We start from the raw sequence: 19,614 nt of genomic DNA on the forward strand, positions 1-19,614 counted from the left end.
CAAATAAAAGTGCAAAGAGTGCAGTGTCGGGAAGGCAGGCTCACCTCAGGTCAAAGGTCAGGGAGAAGAGATGTGTTTAGTTTTTCTAAAAGCCTCAATGCTCTGGGCGGCTCTGATGTGGAGGGGGAGACTGTTCCAGAGCCTAGGGGCGGCCTTAGAGAAGGCTCTGTCCCCTCTAGGTTTTAGTTTAGTCCTGGGGACCTCCAGAAGCAGTTGGTCAGCTGACCTAAGGGCTCTGGATGGAGTGTGGTGGCACAATAGGTCAGCCAAGTACGCGGGTGCCAGCCCGTTCAACGCTTTAAAAACAATTAGTAAGTAAGATGTAAGGGAGTAGGGACCTAATCAGTCATCACTAACAATGTCAGATCAATCACAGGGTCGGTTGGTTGATTTCAAGAATTCCTAAATGGTGCTACTGTTGGACGAATAGCTGAAATGATTGTTTGACAATAGACAGAGGTATCTCACAAACCCATCAGAGATAGGGAGGACCTATTCATCACCATGGAGACAGAAACCGTTTGTTTGCCTGTGCATTCGCCTCCCACTGCGATCCGGCGTCTCTCGATGTTTGGAAGACTGGTTTCCAAAGTGGTGTATGCAAATATAACTCACTCAATGTCAGACTACAGTTTCCCCTAAAAGGCAGGTATGTATGCTGCGTGCGTACAGGTCTACGTACCGACATAGGAATGAGAGGAATAGGGATTTCACTTCTTCCACACTTTAAAATACATTTGTGACAGCAAAAGCTTGTGAAAGCAGGAACAAGTCGGCAACCGATCAAAATGTTCCGACTTTTATTCAGAAAAATGTAAATAAATTCCACAACGTTGTTGAAAACCAATGACACCCACTCGCTAGTCAAGCCAAAACATTGCAATGCATTCGATTCGGTGAGTAACCCCCACTATAAAAGTCTGAAGATTTGATCGGTTGCAGACTTGTTCCCGCTTTCACAACCTGCTGTCACATGTATGCCGTATCCACTGCTACAGAACACCTTCCTTCTCTTGAACTCTGCTGAACTGTGACAAGGCAGGTTGAGCTGACTGACTAAGGCCTCTTCGTTCCCAGTCTGGTCTGAGACAACAAACAGAAGGACCTGGGCCATTATGAACAAGACACAGTCAGTGAGCCACGCAACTCAGCCACCTTTCTTCCACCTCTATAAATATTAATTGCACCAGAGCATAAAGAGAGAGAGAGAGAGAGAGAGAGAGAGAGAGAGAGAGAGAGAGAGAGAGAGAGAGAGATTTATTTTCTTCTAAATTCAAGGCAACATTACATTTTCATCACAGGAGTTTGAGATGAGGACGGGGTTCCCCTCTCTCCTCTCTCCTCTCTCCTCTCTCCTCTCTCCTCTCTCCTCCTCCCCCCTCTCTCCCCTCTCCCCTCTCTCCTCTCTCCTCTCTCCTCCTCCCCCCTCTCTCCTCTCTCCTCCTCCCCCCTCTCTCCCCTCTCCCCTCTCTCCTCTCTCCTCTCTCCTCCTCCCCCCTCTCTCCTCTCTCCTCCTCCCCCCTCTATCCCCTCTCCCCTCTCCTCTCTCCTCTCTCCTCCCTCCTCTCTCCTCTCTCCATTCTCCCTGTCCTGAGGGTTAGCCTAGCTTAATCCTGCATTGCTCTCAATGACAGTGGCGCAACACAGGAAGGTCCACTGGATGAGGTGGACTAGATCAGATCTAGCTCAGAGAAACGTTTTTTCAAAATCCGAGCACCGAGAGGCGTCGTTTCAAAGCCGTGTCCAAGCCAAGGGTCAGAGATCAGATTTAAAATGGGTTTTATACCTTTTCAAATCGCCAGGAGGAAAGCTCAAACAATTCACTAAAGTATGCCACTTTCCTCACGGCTCAATGTTGGGAGAAGTGTTCTTTCATGCGCTGTTCACTCATGACAATAACTTTAACATGTTGTTTTCTTCATTCATAGGGGTGAATCCCGTTGGTTAAAGTAGTAAGTATAACGTATAAAGTATAAAGTATAACGGTTATAAAACCAATTAGGCGAAGTGCCGCACGGTAAGCTGAGCATGAATGCTCTTGAAATTAACAATGTGATCCGATTGAATTTACTCCACATTACTAACACTGAGATAGGCAGAGACATTGTTCTGTGTGCGCTGAGCTATAAACCATACAAACCCTACTGAAACACCTCTTGAGAAATCCTGATCTCAAGGTCAGTAAGTACACAGAAATAATGACTTCAGTTGACTCAGTTTTCAAACATTCAACAACATAATAATAGCCTAGATTCCAATTTGTGTCTGTGAACATATATAGGCCAAGATAAATGCTTTGTAAAAGAAACGAGAGACAGATGACTTACTCGAGCAGTTCAAAAGGCCTCGACCGACATTTGAATATGAAAGGATAGTTTATTTCCATAACACGGCCATATGCTATAACAACTTCACTTTCCTGGAAAGCGGAGCTGGCAACACACTAACCAGAGGAAGCTTCATGTCACAGAAAAGGCAGCCATGTCACCATGGCTCACCAGAACACAGACGCCCCCTATCCTATCTGAGTCGTGTCCCAGAGGAGGGAACCGCAAGGCAGCTTCAATGTCAACACTGCTACACTGCACAATCATGTCAGTGGCGAACGCCGGAGGGGTCACGGAGAGGCTACCGGCACAGGCCAGGCAACTGTGCTTTCTTTCTACGCAGTCACTGGGGTTTGTGGTGCGACACAGCAGCATGGCAACAAAACAAGCCGGTTTGCTTTTGAGCTACAATAACAATACCTGTCGGAGATCCAGCAGGCCGTACCGTGGAGGACAACCAACCGCCTGTGTTCAAGGCAGCAAACCCATTCACCTTACAACACTCATTATATCCCCGAAATAGCTCCAAGATGACACACAAGTGAACAAAAACTGGGGGGGGGAGGAAGGGAAGGAGCCATGGAAATGGGAAGGGAATGCATCCGAACTTCTTTGGATGTGTTGTTGTTGTTGTTGTTGTTGTTGTTGTTGACATGAATAGAACGGTCCCTGCCCCCCCCCTCTTCCAGCTGCACCCCCTCTGTACGTGTCCTAATCTATGTTTATCAGCGGTGTGCACATGGGCAGTCCCAAAAGCACAGGGATAGAAAAACAGGCGTCTGTGTCTTCACACGACGTTAGTGAGGTAATTGGACCGGGGGCCGAAGGTCTGGAGGGATGTGGGCTGTTACGGCCACCACAGCAGGAGGAGCAGCGTTCTCTCTGTGTACTTTCTCCCCCCCCCCCTTCATCCTCCCCTTTCTCCCCCCTTCTCCTCCTCTCACGTCTATCCATCCATCATAGTCAGCGCGTGTTGGCGTATCCTTGAGGCCTAAAAATAGAACTCCCGCTTGATTCAGTCGGTCAGTTTGTTTCTCACTCAGAAAGAACAGAAAACTGATCAAAACGTTTGATGTAAATGTACGGAATCACTATCCCGATTCGATCCGTGGGATTCGGCAGGCGTGACGTTTTAACGACCTAGTGACTCACCTAATGCAGCCGCATAGCTACTAAATATGAAAAGCTTGTTTTGTAAGTGGCTAAAACGGACGATTAGATTGTGGAAACAATCTTTCTCTCCTTTTCTGGACTGTAAAAAAAACTGTCAAAACATATGAAACAGGCAGACGCTCGCCATCTCTGTTCTACGTCAACGGACGGCTCCCGTAAAGAAAACAACGGCTCAATCCGTAGTTTACGGAGAGAGCATAGTTTGGTGTGGCCAGGGCCAGTGTTCCCCCAGGTGAGCACACATCCTCCTGATTGGTCCAAGTCCAACGACGTCCAATGGTGTTTCAGCTGCACACAGTGATCCTACAGACATGGCTTTAGTTGGTTAAAACCATGAGCGCTTATCTAAAGCCCATGCAAATCAGAAAGTAAACTGAGAAACTGGCTTTTGTCCAGTGGTTTGTTTGTCAACACTGCAAAGCCTCGCCGAGCCAAAGCCTTTAAAAGGCCTGTAATTGCAGGAAAGAATAACACACGTTAGAGAGACATAGAAGATCTACTGATGAAACTAAATTTAAGAACAGGGTATATACAGGAATCTTGAGGTTAATTTGAAAGTGACAGTTGGATCTAAGTGACAGTTGGATCTAAGTGACAGTTGACACTAGAACAGCCGTGTCTATGTTACCTAGAAAATGTGTTTAAGAAATTGAATGCAGGTTGTTGCTACTCCTCAACGAGCAGTGATTAAGGTCAGCGTCTAGTGGAAGAAGAATGGACATTAGATTAACCCTGGTTGGGTGCAGCAGGGGAGATAGCCCAGGTATGACGTGGGTTAGGCCTACTCATCCGTTACGTCCCCGTCCCCCCCGTTGCCAAAGAAACCACAGACATCCTGACATAGGGTGCTCGTGGTACGAGTTGCTTTTTTCTCTCTCTCTCTCTCTTCAAAAATGAAAACATAAACAGATAAAGGCAGGCAGAGCATAGTTTGTCAATGTGATAATCCTGATTATGTCATCCTTATTATCCTGAAAGATGTCTGTGAAAAGAAATGTGTGATCTCTCACTGGACCTTTAAGATCAGCCCTTATGGTGGCCATGCATGCAGAGAGAGGGAGGGAGGGAAAGAGAGAGGGGGGGAGGGGGGGCAGAGAGAGAGAGATGATGATGATAGCACTACAGAACACAGATAAATAGGCTATACCAATTGGCCTGAATCAATGCCAGCCCAGTAGAACTAAATTGTGCAGCAGCCAAGAGGTGATCCACAGAAACACTCATTCGGTGCAATAAAAGTGGAAACTTTCCATCAGTTTCAAACTGTCTGCATCTGCTTTAAATTACAGCGATTTACAAATATGGGTAAAGTCTGGTAAATAGTCAAAGAATTTATATAAAGGCGTCATCCAAGAAAGGAAAGGCAACCATCTTGAAGTACCACAGTACTGAGCAATCACTCTAATAAAAGCTTACAATGATTTATCTCAATCATTGATTGGTATGAATGTTGCTACACTTCCACAATCATATCCTGGAAAGATAACAACACTTTAGAGTCTCTGTGTAACATATAAGTCATTCGTTGGACACAAATCAAGTTTTCCAAAGCTAATTCCCCACAGGCCTTGCTCTGCTAACATGCTCTGCTAACAGAGGGGGTTGATGATGGAACTGAGTGGGAGACGAAAGAAAAGAAAGTGATGGAATCGTTGACACTCAGAGCTGAGAAAGGAAAGCAGTGAGGTGAGGGAGGTGGAACGGAAAGGGAGGCTGGCGGAGGTAGAAATCGGAGGATGTGTGTTTGTATCCTCCAGTTTCTACCTTTGGTTAGGAAGGGAGGGATGTGGGAGGTGAGAGTGTGGGAGGGAGTGTGAGTGCGAGTCTCTCTCTCTCTCTCTCTCTCTCTCTCTGTGTGTGTGTGTGTGTGTGTGTGTGTGTGTGTGTGTGTGTGTGTGTGTGTGTGTGTGTGCGTGTGTGTGTGTGTGTGTGTCAGGGACAGGGCGCTCCTGGTCGAAGGTTTCTCAAAAGCATACCAGGGTCACTATAGTTATAATCATCCTCTCTTTCAATGTTCACAACTAAGACACACCACTCTCAGCCTGTCCAACGCTCTCTCTCTCTCTCTCTCTCTCTCTCTCTCTCTCTCTCTCTCTCTCTCTCTCTCTCTCTCTCTCTCTCTCTCTCTCTCTCTCTCTCTCTCCCTCTCTCTCTCTCTGTCTCTCTCTCTCTTCCTCTCTCTCTCTCTCTCTCTCTCTCTCCAGAAGGTGTTGGCTATGGCAAATAAGCAGCCGCGTCTGCCTCTGTATTGATTAAGACATCACTGCCATGTCCACAGTGAAATGTCAATAAAGGGGAGGGGGTAAATAGAGCAATAAATCAATATTAGTTTGAAGACACGAGACATGGTGTAAAACCCCAGCACAAATATAGACAGAGGGTCAGCCTCGGCCTGATGTTGACGGCCATAGAGAAGAGTGCAAACCAACTGAACACAACAACGGTGCGTGAGGAATTCCCCGTCCCACACATATTGAGACGACCGATCGTGAGCCTAGAATGATAAGGTTCTATCTCCGTTTAGGGTAGTTCAGAGACATTGAGCGTCAACGTTTTTACATTCCATTATGTTTTGTGAGATGGAACCTTTGTATTTGATGAATTACTAACTAAAACATTTTTACATTTTAAAAATAACACCACACAGGCATTAATAAAGACCTAATGGATCAGATTATGTAAAAAACTAAATTATGACAAAAATGGAGATAGAACCTTATAATTCTAACGTCACGTGACGCCTCGCAACCTAAACTCCTCAATAACAACTGAGTAGGTCGCAAAATGAAGAGGCGATGACCAGCGATCCCTCGGGAAGAACAGCGCTGATTATGAAGTGAGGAGAGGTCAAGGAAGCAGTATCCAGTATTCCAGGGGATCAATTAAAGCGAAAGCTGTCCCCCCCCGCACCAACCTACGGACCTTTGGGGACAGAGCCTTCAGCGTGGCCGCACCTACTCTCTGGAACTCTCTCCCCATAGTGATCCGCAACGCCCCCACCCTGGACTCCTTCAAACTAGCCCTCAAAACTCATCTGTTCTCCAAGGCCTTTGGCCCCTAGTCAATGTTTCAGTTTTGCTTTGTTTGTTTTCTGTTTTGTCTGTCCGACCATTCCCCTGTAAAGCGTCCTTGGGCTTTTTGAAAGGCGTATATAAATTAAAGTTATTATTATTATTATTATTATTATTAAAAGCTTTATGCATACTGTGTAGTAGTACGCCCTCTCTCCAATCATTAGAAACTCGATGTCCTCCTCGTGTCCTCTCCCCTGTCCTCCTCACTCGCTCACGTCCTTCTCAAAGAGCATTGGAAGAGAACATCTTAAGGGGAGGGCACCTATCTTCTCCTCCAATGGGGTTTAGAGTAGCAAGGATGCGGGTGGAGGACCGCGGAGGAGAGGATGTGACGAATGATGTTTCGAACAACTGAGAAAGGAAGGGTCATACGGTATAGTAGGTGTCCCTCCATGTGCACGTGAGAATGACTTTGGCACTCAGAAGGACAGACAGACAATCCGGGCTGACATGTAGGAGGAGGGGGCTGATCAGCGTTGACTTGACACCTTAATGATGGATGTGGCTCTGACGTTTCACTCTATTTAATATAGAGGATGAGTAGGAGGGAGAGGGTGGGGGGGGGGGGATTGGGGGGGGAGTGGGTGGGAAACTGCATTGCATAAGACTGCGGGGTCACGGCCTAGCGAGCGTTTACATTGTGTGTTCTCCCGTCTTCTCCGTCAAAGACGTCCGTCTGTGCGATGCCACACATGGTGGGTTGCTGCTCCTGCTGCTACTGCTGGTGCCACAAGCTGGGAAACCTTAGACGAATCATTTGCATACTACGGAACCGTGGAAAGCCACATTAATGTCAAAGTGGCCGGCAACTCCCACGCACATTATCCCCCTGATTGCTCACAGGTTCCCCTTGATAAACAGGGGAAACAATATGGTGGGGGACGGGGGAATGGGGGGACAGGGGGACAGGGGGACAAGGGGACGGGGAATGGGGGACAGGGGGACAGGGGGACGAGGGGACGGGAGGACGGGGAATGGGGGACAGTTCAAACAGACTATTAACACTAGAACAGCCGTGCCTTTTTGACCTACTAAAAGAGCCGCCCCTCTTTACAATGCTCAAGCTGCTATTTACACACAACGACCACTAGTTGGCTCGGCTTGTAAATTAGCCTGCTTCCTACACAGAAAAACAGCAAAATAGCTTCATACTAGCTTATCCTGATGTGATTTTGAAAATGTAAGGATACTGGGTGGTAGAACGCACATATCTAGGACAAGTCATGAAAGGAGGAATTCCCCTTGATAAACAGGGAAACAATATGGTGGGGGACGGGGAATGGGGGACAGGGGGAATGGGGGACGGGGGGACAGGGAGGACGGGGACCAGACATGACTGGGGCCAGCGATGTCCCAATTATCTCCGGATAAGGCCGTACGCACACACACACTCACACACACACACACACACCGTACACACACACACACACACACACACACACACTCACCGTACACACACACACACACACTCACCGTACACACACACACACACACACACACACTCACCGTACACACACACACACAAGCACGCATACACACACACACACACACACACACACACTCACCGTACACACACACACACACACACACAAGCACGCATACACACACACACACACACACACGCACACACTCACACACACACACACACACTCACACACACACCGTACACACACACACACACACACACACACACACACACACACACACACACCGGAGGGGGTTAGGCGATGAAAAGGCAGAGGTCTCCTCTCTCTCTCCTAGGAAGAGGAGCTCTTAAGAGGCTGGTGTGTTTGTTGGAATAGTGGACTCTGTTGCTAAGATACCGGGAGCGCTGTGGCGCGGGGTCGTCGCTCGCAGGGGACGCCGCGGACAGGAGAGGATCCTCTGAGGTGGGGAGGTGGGGAGGTGGGGAGGTGGGGAGTGGGGATGCACTTTGGGTCCCACGAGCCTCGGGCCTCAGCCACTTACGGACATTTAAAAACGAACGCCCGTCTTTTCTCAACTATCGACATCCCCTTTGTCGGCGACACGTTGGACCTCTGTGGTCACTGAGATAGTGGGGCCCCAAACTCAACAACACTGAGCTGGAGGTGGAGGCAGTAGAATCGGTGTTTGATTGAATGAAACCATTCTCCGTTCAATTCCATTGCATTTACAATGAGCCCCGTCCTCCGATTTCTACCTCCACCCAGCCTCTCCTCCACGGAGTGGTGCACGTACTCCACTCCACCTAGAGGTGGGTAAAACGGTCAAACGCTTCCGTGGGAGGTTGAATCTTCTCAAAGGCAAATTAATAGCAGGTCTGTCGAGAGAGGGGTCGGTGGTGGGGGAGGGGGGTAGGGGGGGGTGTAGGGAGACAAGAGGACATCTGTTTTGAATTCCGGCGAGTCTGCACGTTACAGCGCAGGGCAATTCAATTACAGCGCGGCCGCAAACCTTGTTACAGTTGGAGGACCGCCAGACGGGACCGGCCGCCCCCGGCCGCCTAACCTGCTCCTTCTCTGGGGGGGTAGAGGACCAGCTGGGGGGGGACAGAGGGCCGGGCTACTGCCCAACGCCCCGGCTCCCTCCACCTCCATCCACATCGAGATAGACCGCTGAGGGGAGAACGACACGGCACAGGAGACAGGCTGGCAGAGAGCCTGTGTGTGTGTGTGTGTGTGTGTGTGTGTGTGTGTGTGTGTGTGTGTATGTGTGTGTGTGTGTGTGTGTGTGTTTGTGTGTGAGTGTGTGTGTGTGAGTGTGTGTGTGTGAGTGCGTGCGTGCGTGCGTGCGTGTGTGCGTGCGTGCGTGCATGTGTGCGTGCATGTGTGCGTGCATGTGTGTGTGTGTGTGTGTGTGTGTGTCAGCCAGGTGACACAGAGGACACTACAGGTACCAAGTCCCCAGGGTTGTGTAGGAGTTGGACAGACTTCACTTTAAGAAGCACTTTAAGGCCTTTCTGAAATCTACTGACTACAGCCCTGGCGGCTGGATAGATCGAAAGTTAACAGAAGCCAATAGAACAATAGAAAGTTAATAGAAAGTTAACAGAAGCCAATAGAACAATAGAAAGTTAATAGAAAGTTAATAGGGGGATAGTAGAAAGATAATAAGACTTTTATAATCAATTCTCCATCCCCCCCCCCAAAAAAAGTTCAATGACCCTGCCTCTATCCAATCAAAAGATTTCTAGTGGGTTCAAGGTGGGACTGTATAAAACGGATTGTCAGGCCAGGGCATATTGAAGTTTGCGGGGGGCTCAGCTTATATTCCTGGAAGCACTTTTGAATTGAGCATCATCTTGGGACCGAACATAAACACACCACTCAACTGAAGGGGGACCTGGGGGGACCTATGTAAACAGGAGCTGATCTGATGCTAAAAACAACAGAATCGTGAGGAAAGACAAACAAACACAGCAGACCGTTCCCACACACTCCTCCTTTCAAATTAGACGCTGTTTCTCCTCAGAGAATATCAATTAGATATCAGGGTCACATGTGTCCGTATCACATACAGTAAAACTCACTGACTAATAACTGTCAAACTTCTTTTTTCAAGAAAACAAAGATAGGCAGGGGTTGGAATGTTCCGGGGGCTTGGCTAACACTCATGATGCTTTAATACAAGGCCTACGGGCCTATGGGAGAGAGCTCGGTATTGAGTGCAGTTTTGTTTTTGGAGGTCTCGTTCTTTTTTTCCGTTGCTCAATAATTTATTTACAAGCCCTTTAACTTCAATGGAGGACTGATGCACTGTTTCCATCTCTCCATTCTCCAGGTTCGTAAGGCGTCTCTCGTTGGAAGAGATGCACATTGTTAGCGCAGATGTTTATGAGTTGCGTGGGGGACTAGTAAACACAGTGAGTAACGTACAACAAGCCCCCAAAGCCATCAGAGAGACAACGCACAAACCCAGCAAAACAGAATTGGTCACCAAGACGCTGACTGTGTTTGAGTGATGGTGGTCCGTGAAGATTACTTTCACATCCTTTTTTTCTATACGTTATACCTCTCACATTCCCTCATGCTGTATGTAAAGCTTTCTATGTCAGTTAGGTGGAATTGCCGGTGAAACTGCAGTACAATAGAATAGTTTTCCCTTCCTTTGGTAGAAGTCCTTTACATACGCATAATGACTGTGTTTGCTTGCGATCAAGATTCAAGTGTAGATTCACTATGACCCTAACTGATCCACTATTGTGAAGCCATTTACATTTACAACAGGACACAGGCTATGATTGTGCTGCCAGCTAATCATAAAGTACTATATGACTCCCAAACATGTAAAACCATCAACCAGAAACCTAAATGGTGAGTTTGTTTTTTATCTAAATCTAACTATCTAACATCATATAATTCACCCAGAGGCCTTTGCATTTCATTATGACCACCTGATCCACTACAAGCGCTAGCTGTAGGCCATTAAAGCCATAGGTCATTGTCAATTAGCCGTCCGGTATGAACGCACGCTTCACCTGCAATTGTGGCTTTTACGCATAAGGACCCATGACGTTCACATTCACAAATTAGGATTTGGCCCATTGAGTACAAATTGACCCTCTAGATCACATCTACTGACCCAGGACATTGTAGCCTATATTTTACTGCAGGATACAATCTCACTTCTAAAAAGATGTATTGGCTCTGTGCAAAAGCTTCCAAAGACAATAGCTCCTCAGACCAATGATGTGCTTAGAAGTATTCTGTCTAAACGGAAGAAAAACATTTATCTAAATAAAATAATAGATAATAAATATGAAGACATGATGTATCAATCTGAGCAACTGTCTTGGGCTCTACGGGAAACATATCCTCCATTCTCCTGCTCTTATATTAGACAGCTCCTAAATACCAGGTTGTTGGTACTCAGGTGATTGATTGCCCTATTGTAGGTCTATGCCTGCGTGTTTTTCTCTCAAAGAGTCAATCAATGCGTCCAGAAAGGATTTGCGTGTCTTTTGGCTGATTGCTCTCCATGAGAGAAAGCATCGATGAGCCATGGTCAACACAGACAGTGTCCGTAGATGAGCCCAATCAAGGACCCCAATTGAAATAAGCCAGTGGCTTTCTTGGGTTTTTATCCTGTTAGTTGACCTTGTATGTAATATGTACTTTCATGTACCTACTTCTGCAAATCTTCTAATAAAGTTTTCAATCAATCAAAAGCCATGGTCAGTAGAGACAGTGTCCGTAGATGAGCCATGGTCAACACAGACAGTGTCCGTAGCAGCAAGCAGCAGCACCACAGACAGGGGAAGTCAACTTCATTCATGAGCTTTGGACTTGGTTCTCCTGATGTCCTCCAGACGCAACTCCGCGGACATGGGACAACCAGTCGGCTAAATGTCTCATAATTATCATAAATGGCAATATGTCTTTTCACTGGTAGGCCTTTATTCTCATTAATAGTAAAGCATTGGAAATGTATTGGATGTGTGCAGATGTATCAAGAAAGGGAAAGATTGCTTATACAGACTATCCTGGAAAGCAGAAACCTGTTGTCAAACAGCCTGATACCGTTTTGCCTTCGCAATTCTGATCAAAACAAAACAAAAACAAAACAGTGCTCCCTAAATCCATAAGCTATGTAGAATCTAAAGAAATAACCCAATGCACGTCTACTACCCTGACTCAGCAAAGTTTGGAACAAGCAAGTTTGATGAAAGTAACAAAGCACTGTCACTTCATGAAATGAAGTCCCCAAAAATAAATAAACAAATCTATTACGTCCTTCAAATCAATCGTGTCTTAATTAATCAATCAATCAATTAATTGTATCCAATCCAACAACATTATTAATTAAAACGGTCTAGATAGGCAAGGCTACCCAATGTTAATAACATAACAAGACAGTAGGCAGGGGCGGACTGGGATCAAAAAACAGCCCTGGCATTTGCGACACAACAGCCCTATTTCCAAACGCAACACGCAACACGAATTGTTAACATAAAAAGTCAGAGGACAGATGCCAAACTACCGACATGTTTGCTGTAATTATGTATTATCAGTAGGCAGTCATCAGTCAATATCTCTTTCAATAGCCTTTTTACACCGAATGTACTTTTTTGTGCTATTTTCGGCCCAATACATGCGAATTTCGGTGCATTCCTACTTCCAACTACACTTGCTCCCTGCATCCAGTTGTTGCACATTAACTGCATCGCTCTCATCAAATTCCCTCATTCTGAAAATGAAAGCAGTGTAACGTTAACTGCTGTTATAAACGGAATGATGACATGAGGTGCGTGTCCACTGGCGATATAGAACTGACTACGATAGTTATGGAGATATACTCCAGTTATATGAGTGGAGCTCCGCCCCATAGGGGAGCTCTGCTCCTATTGGTTTACCCCGCTACCTAAAGCTCTGCTCCTATTGGTTTACCCCGCTACCTAAAGCTCTGCTCCTATTGGTTTACCATAACTATCCTTCTAGATCGTGGAGCTCCGCCCCATAGGGGAGCTCTGCTCCTATTGGTTTAGGGCCCTGGGCATCCGCGATGCAGAACTGCGTGGATGGCCCGGCCGATATCAAATGTTTTGGGCCGCGGTCTGCTGAAATAAGTTATTTTCAATGAAAATCACTAGAGACAAAATTACAAATATATATATATTTTTTATATAATACATTCTGAGCGGCCTAGAGTCTCGCGGCCCTCCTGGCATTTGCCAGGCTTGCCCGGTGGCCAGTCCGCCACTGACAGTAGGATATTATAACTTTTAAACACATACCTGCTTCCAGATAAAGTGATCCACCCCGTTTAACATCCAGGACACGGTGACATGGATGGCGGACAGTATAATCCCGGTGACCACGGCCGCTCGCATGCGCACCGGGAGCAGCGTGTACAGGACGTGGATGAACAGCACGGTCCACCAGACCCCCTCCGAGGCGCTGCGGGGGGCCACCAGGAGCACCGCGACCACCTGCACCACCAGGACCACCAGGACCACCCCGTAGCACACCATCCACATGTGGTCCTGGTGGAACCCGTTCCTGTTACACACCACCATCAGTACCAGGATCAGGAGGATGGCCGTGGAGAAGACCACCACGTAGGTGGCCCGGCACGTCCCCCCCGACCCGCAGTGGAACCCCAACATGACCGCGCAGACCAGCACCAGGACCCCCATCAGCATGGTCAAGCTGCTCTGGTTCAGGCGGAAGAAGTACCTCTGGTAGAGCCTCTCCAACTTCTCCGAGGGGAACTTCTTGGATCGGAAAATGTGCATTATACATCTGCACCACGCCACCATGCAGGAGAAGTGAACTTCAGCAGGCATCGGCGGCTCCTGCGCCTCCTCCTCCGAGGATTTGTTGGAGGACTTGACCTGGACTCCTCTCCTCCTGTCCTCCAAACCCAACTCCACCACCCCAGACTTGGAGGGTCTTACTTGGGACCCCCCATCTGCTGCTGCGCGCTGCTTTGGGGATGACCGGTGGTTGTTTGGGGATGATCGGTGGTTATTGTTGCGGCTCTCCGGCTCCCCACCTCCATGCTCCTCCTGTCCCCACGCAGACCTGCTCGACCTAAAACTGACCCTGCTATTAACTGTTGGAGGATTTGTTGTTGTTGTTGTTGTTGTGGCTCTCGGTCCTGTCTGCCGGTCGGAACCATCCTCATCTGCCCCCCTCCATCTGCTGTTGGACCGGGACAGGGCGAGCGTCTTTCTGCTGGGAGATCTGGCCGCGTATGGGCGTCCGTTCTGGGACTCCCCCCAAGCCTGAGATCTGTGCTCGGTGGTCCCTCCCCTCCCTCCCCTCAGCCCAGCTCCGGCAGGCGGGCTCACACTGTTTGATCTGGACATGATAGTTCAGATGGGAAATATAGGAAAAGCCTATAATTAAGCCTAAAAGTCTTTCTTTCAATGAATTTAAATCGTTTTTATAAAGAAGTCCTTAAACTCTTGACCGGATTTATTTTCTTTCCAGCCGCTTTTTCAGGGACAGTTCTATTAGAAAACTGTTACAGGGGAATCTGTGCAGAATTAAATTCCTGTTTTAGTTCTTATGATGATCAGATGTTTTTGAAGTCCAGTGAAAAGTCCAACTAAACGTCCCGATGTTCCAGCCAGAGTAACAGATATTGCGGTTGTTAAGTCTACGGCGAATACTTAAGGCTGAATAGGCTTCAAACGTGTGTCGTATGCATGTTTTTACTGTTCATATTCCCCAGTGAGTGACTATACATTAAATACAGCACCAGGCCTTAATGCACAGTGTTCAACATTTGGACGGGAAAAAAACAGTGACTTCTACAACTTGAAGGCAGAAGATGAAATGCTCTGGGGGGGGGGGGGTCACTTTAAATAAACAATTAAATATGGAGAAAAGTCATCTGGGAGTGGGACACCCCCCCTGTCACAACAAACACCACCAGGGGTGGAGATATGGAGACATATTTCCCGGAGGACATAAACGGGTCTACATAATTAGACGTAATTAATGTCCAAAGGTAACGGGGCTGTCGCCTCCTAATGCCATATGAGACAGTGTCAATGGAGTGGGCAAAAAAAAAACAACTAACCATTACGCAACTCTATAATAGTTCATATCATACCAACATCAATAAACGCTGCAAAAAAAAAATCCGTTATTATATCTCCAAACACTTTCTGACTTTGCCTTGTGATATAATTATAATGTACCCGAAAAGTAAAAACGGGTGAGATGTGAGGATTAAGGGAGAGGAGAGCAGCATCTCTTCGTACAGACGAGCTCATCTTGTGTCTGGAGCTGGGAGAGAGTCGTGCACCTGTCCTGTCCTGTGCTTCTGATCGCATCCCTGTGTGTCCGATGGTTAGGTGGTTACATCTTCACATGTTCCAAACCACACCGACACCCCCCAATCGGGGTCCCCCCAATAAAAGCCGCGCATACATACAAAAAGCCTCGGTAGCCTATTATATTATATTATTATATGCGCATCTCCATCCAAACTCTGCCTCCGTGCATTACGCATATATGCTTTCACGACACAACAGCAGCTGCCCGTCAAACGTGCTGCAAAAATGACTCAATCCTCCAGTGTTGATCTGATCCATAAACACAAAATCATGCAGCAGAAATCACCAATTGATAACCCACACCACCGCAGCATTAAGGGGGTAAGTTCACCCTATAAATAGATCCATCCATCAACGCAAACGTCTCCAACAGACTGACTCATTCTTGTTTTGAGCAGAGAAATCCCCTGTAAGGGGGGGGGATTGGAGAGTCATGCACGAGTCTATTGATCAGGCATACATAGGAGGCATCATTGCTGCTGGTGGGCTGTGTGATTGCCATTCAACCAAGTCCGATTCCCACACGGTTCCGCCCCTTTCGCCCGTTGCCATTGGATAATGCGGGAGGATGACTTTCCCTTTCAGGCTTTTCATTGGCTCTCGCCCGCGTCAGTTCGATGTAGCGACCTCTACCGGTGTTGTGCTGAATGGGGCGGGTTCTGTGATCACAGCTGGACAAGGGTTTATTAACCCCTAAAGTTCTGCGGACACTCAGACACCTGATGTATAATTGACCTCAAAAACATCCATTCTCTCTGTGACCTGTTCAAATCTAATTAGTATGGGTGTCATCATGTCACCTGTAGCACCCTGGAAACAGCACTGTCTTGTTTTATTGTGATCTGAATGAATGAATGAATGAATGAATGAATGAATGAATGAATGAATGAATGAATGAATGAATGAATGGTCTTTATTGTCATTAATATAGTACAGGTACCATACAACGACATTTGGGAGGGGGGGCTCCCCTGGTGCTAGGAAAAAAGACTAAAAACAAGAAGGGAAAAGAGCTGGTTTACATAAATAAAGGCTATATATATATCTGGAGGAGACATCAATACATGGAAGTTGTCTCTCTGAAAGGGAAGGCATCCATCAGTCTATACATAAGTGAGTAGGTCAGCTGAATATAAGTATGGTGGACGTATATATATATATATGTTACGGTACATGTGGGAATACGGTACATGTGGGAAAACTAGGGTTAGGGTTAGGTGCTACGTCGACTTGGTACATGCTGGCATGTCTAACCATAACCCTAGCACCTAATCCTAACCCTAGTATTCCCACATGTACCATATTCCCACATGTACCATAACATATACAGTATATAATGTGTGTGTGTATGTGTGTGTGTGTGTGTGTGTGTGTGTGTGTGTGTGTATGTGTGTCACATGCAGAGGACACAAGAATGTAAACTTCATTAAGGCGCCGAAATACATGTCCTGTCTTCTAGTTCTCGCAGCATATGGACAAACTGCATGAATTACGATAATGAGAGCCAAACTCAACCATATCTTCCTGTAGTTTTGACTAAGAACATTTTGTTCTAGCTGTATAATTCTTCTTTTTAAAGCCCCATAATCACACTGACTGTCTGTGTGTCCAACGACTTCTCATTTGGAAAAAAAAGTGGATAAAGAAAAATGTGGATAGACAGAGTATCTCTCCCTGTTGTTCTCTTACTGTCTCTCTGGCCTCCTGGGACCAGACATTCTGACAGGAAGTATAATGACATAATTGCAACAACACAAAAGGAGAAACATGATCTGTGGCCTCAACCCTAACTAGGCGTTATTGTGTTGCATATCATTGACAGACATGAATGGTTGTAATCAACACAGTCTTCCTCACACCCATATCTAGTATGTTACAGTGTGTGTGTGTGTGTGTGTGTGTGTGTGTATCTAGCAGTATAACCTCCCACACCTGGCGGTAAATGGTAAATTGTCTGCACTTATATAGCGCCTTTTTTGCAGCTCCAAAGCTGCACCAAAGCGCTTTACAACGACCTCTCATTCACCCATTCACACACACATTCACACACCAATGGCCCGCTCACTGGGAGCAATTTTGGTGTTCAGTGTCTTGCCCAAGGACACTTCGACAGGTGGCCAGCCGGGGCTCGAACCGCAGATCTGCCAACCTTGTGATCATTAGGCGGCGACTCTACCTCCTGAGACACAGCCTCTACCTCCTGAGACACAGCCTCTACCTCCTGAGACACAGCCTCTACCTCCTGAGACACAGCCTCTACCTCCTGAGACACAGCCGCCCCGGTGTTCATGGCGCTGTGTGTTCCAGGGGAGGCTGGTGGAGGTAGAAATCGAAGGACAGGCTTGTTGTAACGCACGGAACGGAATGAGGAATGATACCAAACACGCGTTGTCAAACAAACTCTGCCTCCCTCAGCCTCCCCTGGGGGGTATTCCATCAACATCGCTAAAGGACAATCCAGGCTTATTTTGATAAATCCCGCAAGATTTGTTTCAAAATCCAGCCTTGTTTTGATAAGTCTCACAAGACTTATCAAAATAAGCCTGGGTTTTTCTTTAGTGATGTTGATGGAATACCCCCCAGGTGTATTTTCAGTAGCATTTCATGGGAGACACATCATCATCGCCCACAATCCTCCCTTGTATGGTGTGGGTCTGTTCAAGGCCGGGTCCTTACATGTAAAGAATGACACGCTGTGTTTGGCTCCTGCAGCTTTCTCTCCTGTCTGTTGTGTTTAGAACACACTTTATTTTATCAGGCCTCATATCCTAGTATGTTTTAATATGTTACTCGACAGAGTACTAGTTTATATTTGATTCAAGTTTTTTATGGTTGTAATATAAGTCGCTTTGGACAAAGGCGTCTGCTAAATGATTGTTGTGCGTCTGTGTCACAGGAGGTAGAGCCGCTGTCTAATGATCGCAAGGTTGTCAAACCGGTGGTTCGAGCCCCGGTTGGCCACATGTCGAAATTGTCCTTGGGCAAGACACTGAACCCCAAATTACTCGCAGTGAGCGGGCCGGCGCCTTGCATGGTAGCTTGCTGCCATTGGTGTGTGAATGTGTGTGTGTGAATGGGTGAATGAGAGGCCGTTGTAAAGCGCTTTGGATAAAGGCGCTGTAGGACACTTCTTGCCCAAGGACACTTCGACATGTGGCCAGCCGGGGCTCGAACCGCCGATCTGCCAACCTTGCGATCATTAGACAGCGGCTCCAGCTCCTGAGACACAGCCGATGTAGTGTACTAGGATGTAGTGTACTGGACATACAGGGATCCTGCAGCATCAGGATGTGAACTGCTGTACTGGATGTGATGGTTCTCCTTTGGGAGACGGGAAGGGGAGGCTGGTGGAGGGAGGTAGACATTGGAAGACCACCATTGATCCCATCCCTCAATCCCTTCCCTCAATGCATTACAATGAACCACGTCCCCCCCGAACCTCCACCAGCCTCCCCTGAGAAAGGGCCAATAAGGAACTGGGATCTGATTTATGGGAGAATACACAGATGAGCCAGAACATGATGACCACTGACAGGTGAAGTGAATAACATTGATTATCTTGTTACAACGGCACCTGTCCAGGGGGTGGGAGGTATTACACAGCAAGTGGGACAGTCAGTTGTTGGAGTTGATGTGTTGGAAGCAGGAGAAATGGGCAGAGGAGTAAAGACCTGAGCCACTTTGACAAGGGCCAAATTGTTCTGGCCAGACGACTGGGTCAGAGAGTCTCTGACACGGGAAGGCTTGTGGGGTGGTCCCGGTCAGCAGTAATGAGTACCTCCCGACAGTTCATGAGTTTAGAATGATACGGTTCTATCTTAGAATGATAAGGTTCTATCTCCGTCTAGGGCAGTTCAGAGATATTGAGCATCAAAGTTTTTACATTCCATTATGTTTTGTGAGATGGAACCTTTGTATTTTATGAATTACTAACTCAAAAATGTCAACATTTTAAAAATAACACCACACAGGCATTAATAAACACCTAATGGATCAGATTATGTAAAAAACTAAATTTTGACCAAAAAGGAAAGATAGAACGTTCTAATTCTAACGTCACGATTTGTTTAAAAAAGGAAACAGCAGCTGAATGGATCGTTCAAGGACTGAGTTTAGCTGTGGGAGGTGAAAAACACAGAAAATGTGAAGACCCCAGTCCATCACTAACACCCAGGCCATGGCTAGACCAAACACTATACATCTATACGCTACACATCTAGAGGGGCACGTGTGCGTTGTGAGAGGTACAGTATTTTGTACAGCAACACAC

Source organism: Nansenia antarctica (assembly GCF_963989245.1).
Source record: "Nansenia antarctica genome assembly, chromosome: 7".
Classification (NCBI taxonomy): Eukaryota; Metazoa; Chordata; class Actinopteri; order Argentiniformes; family Microstomatidae; genus Nansenia; species Nansenia antarctica.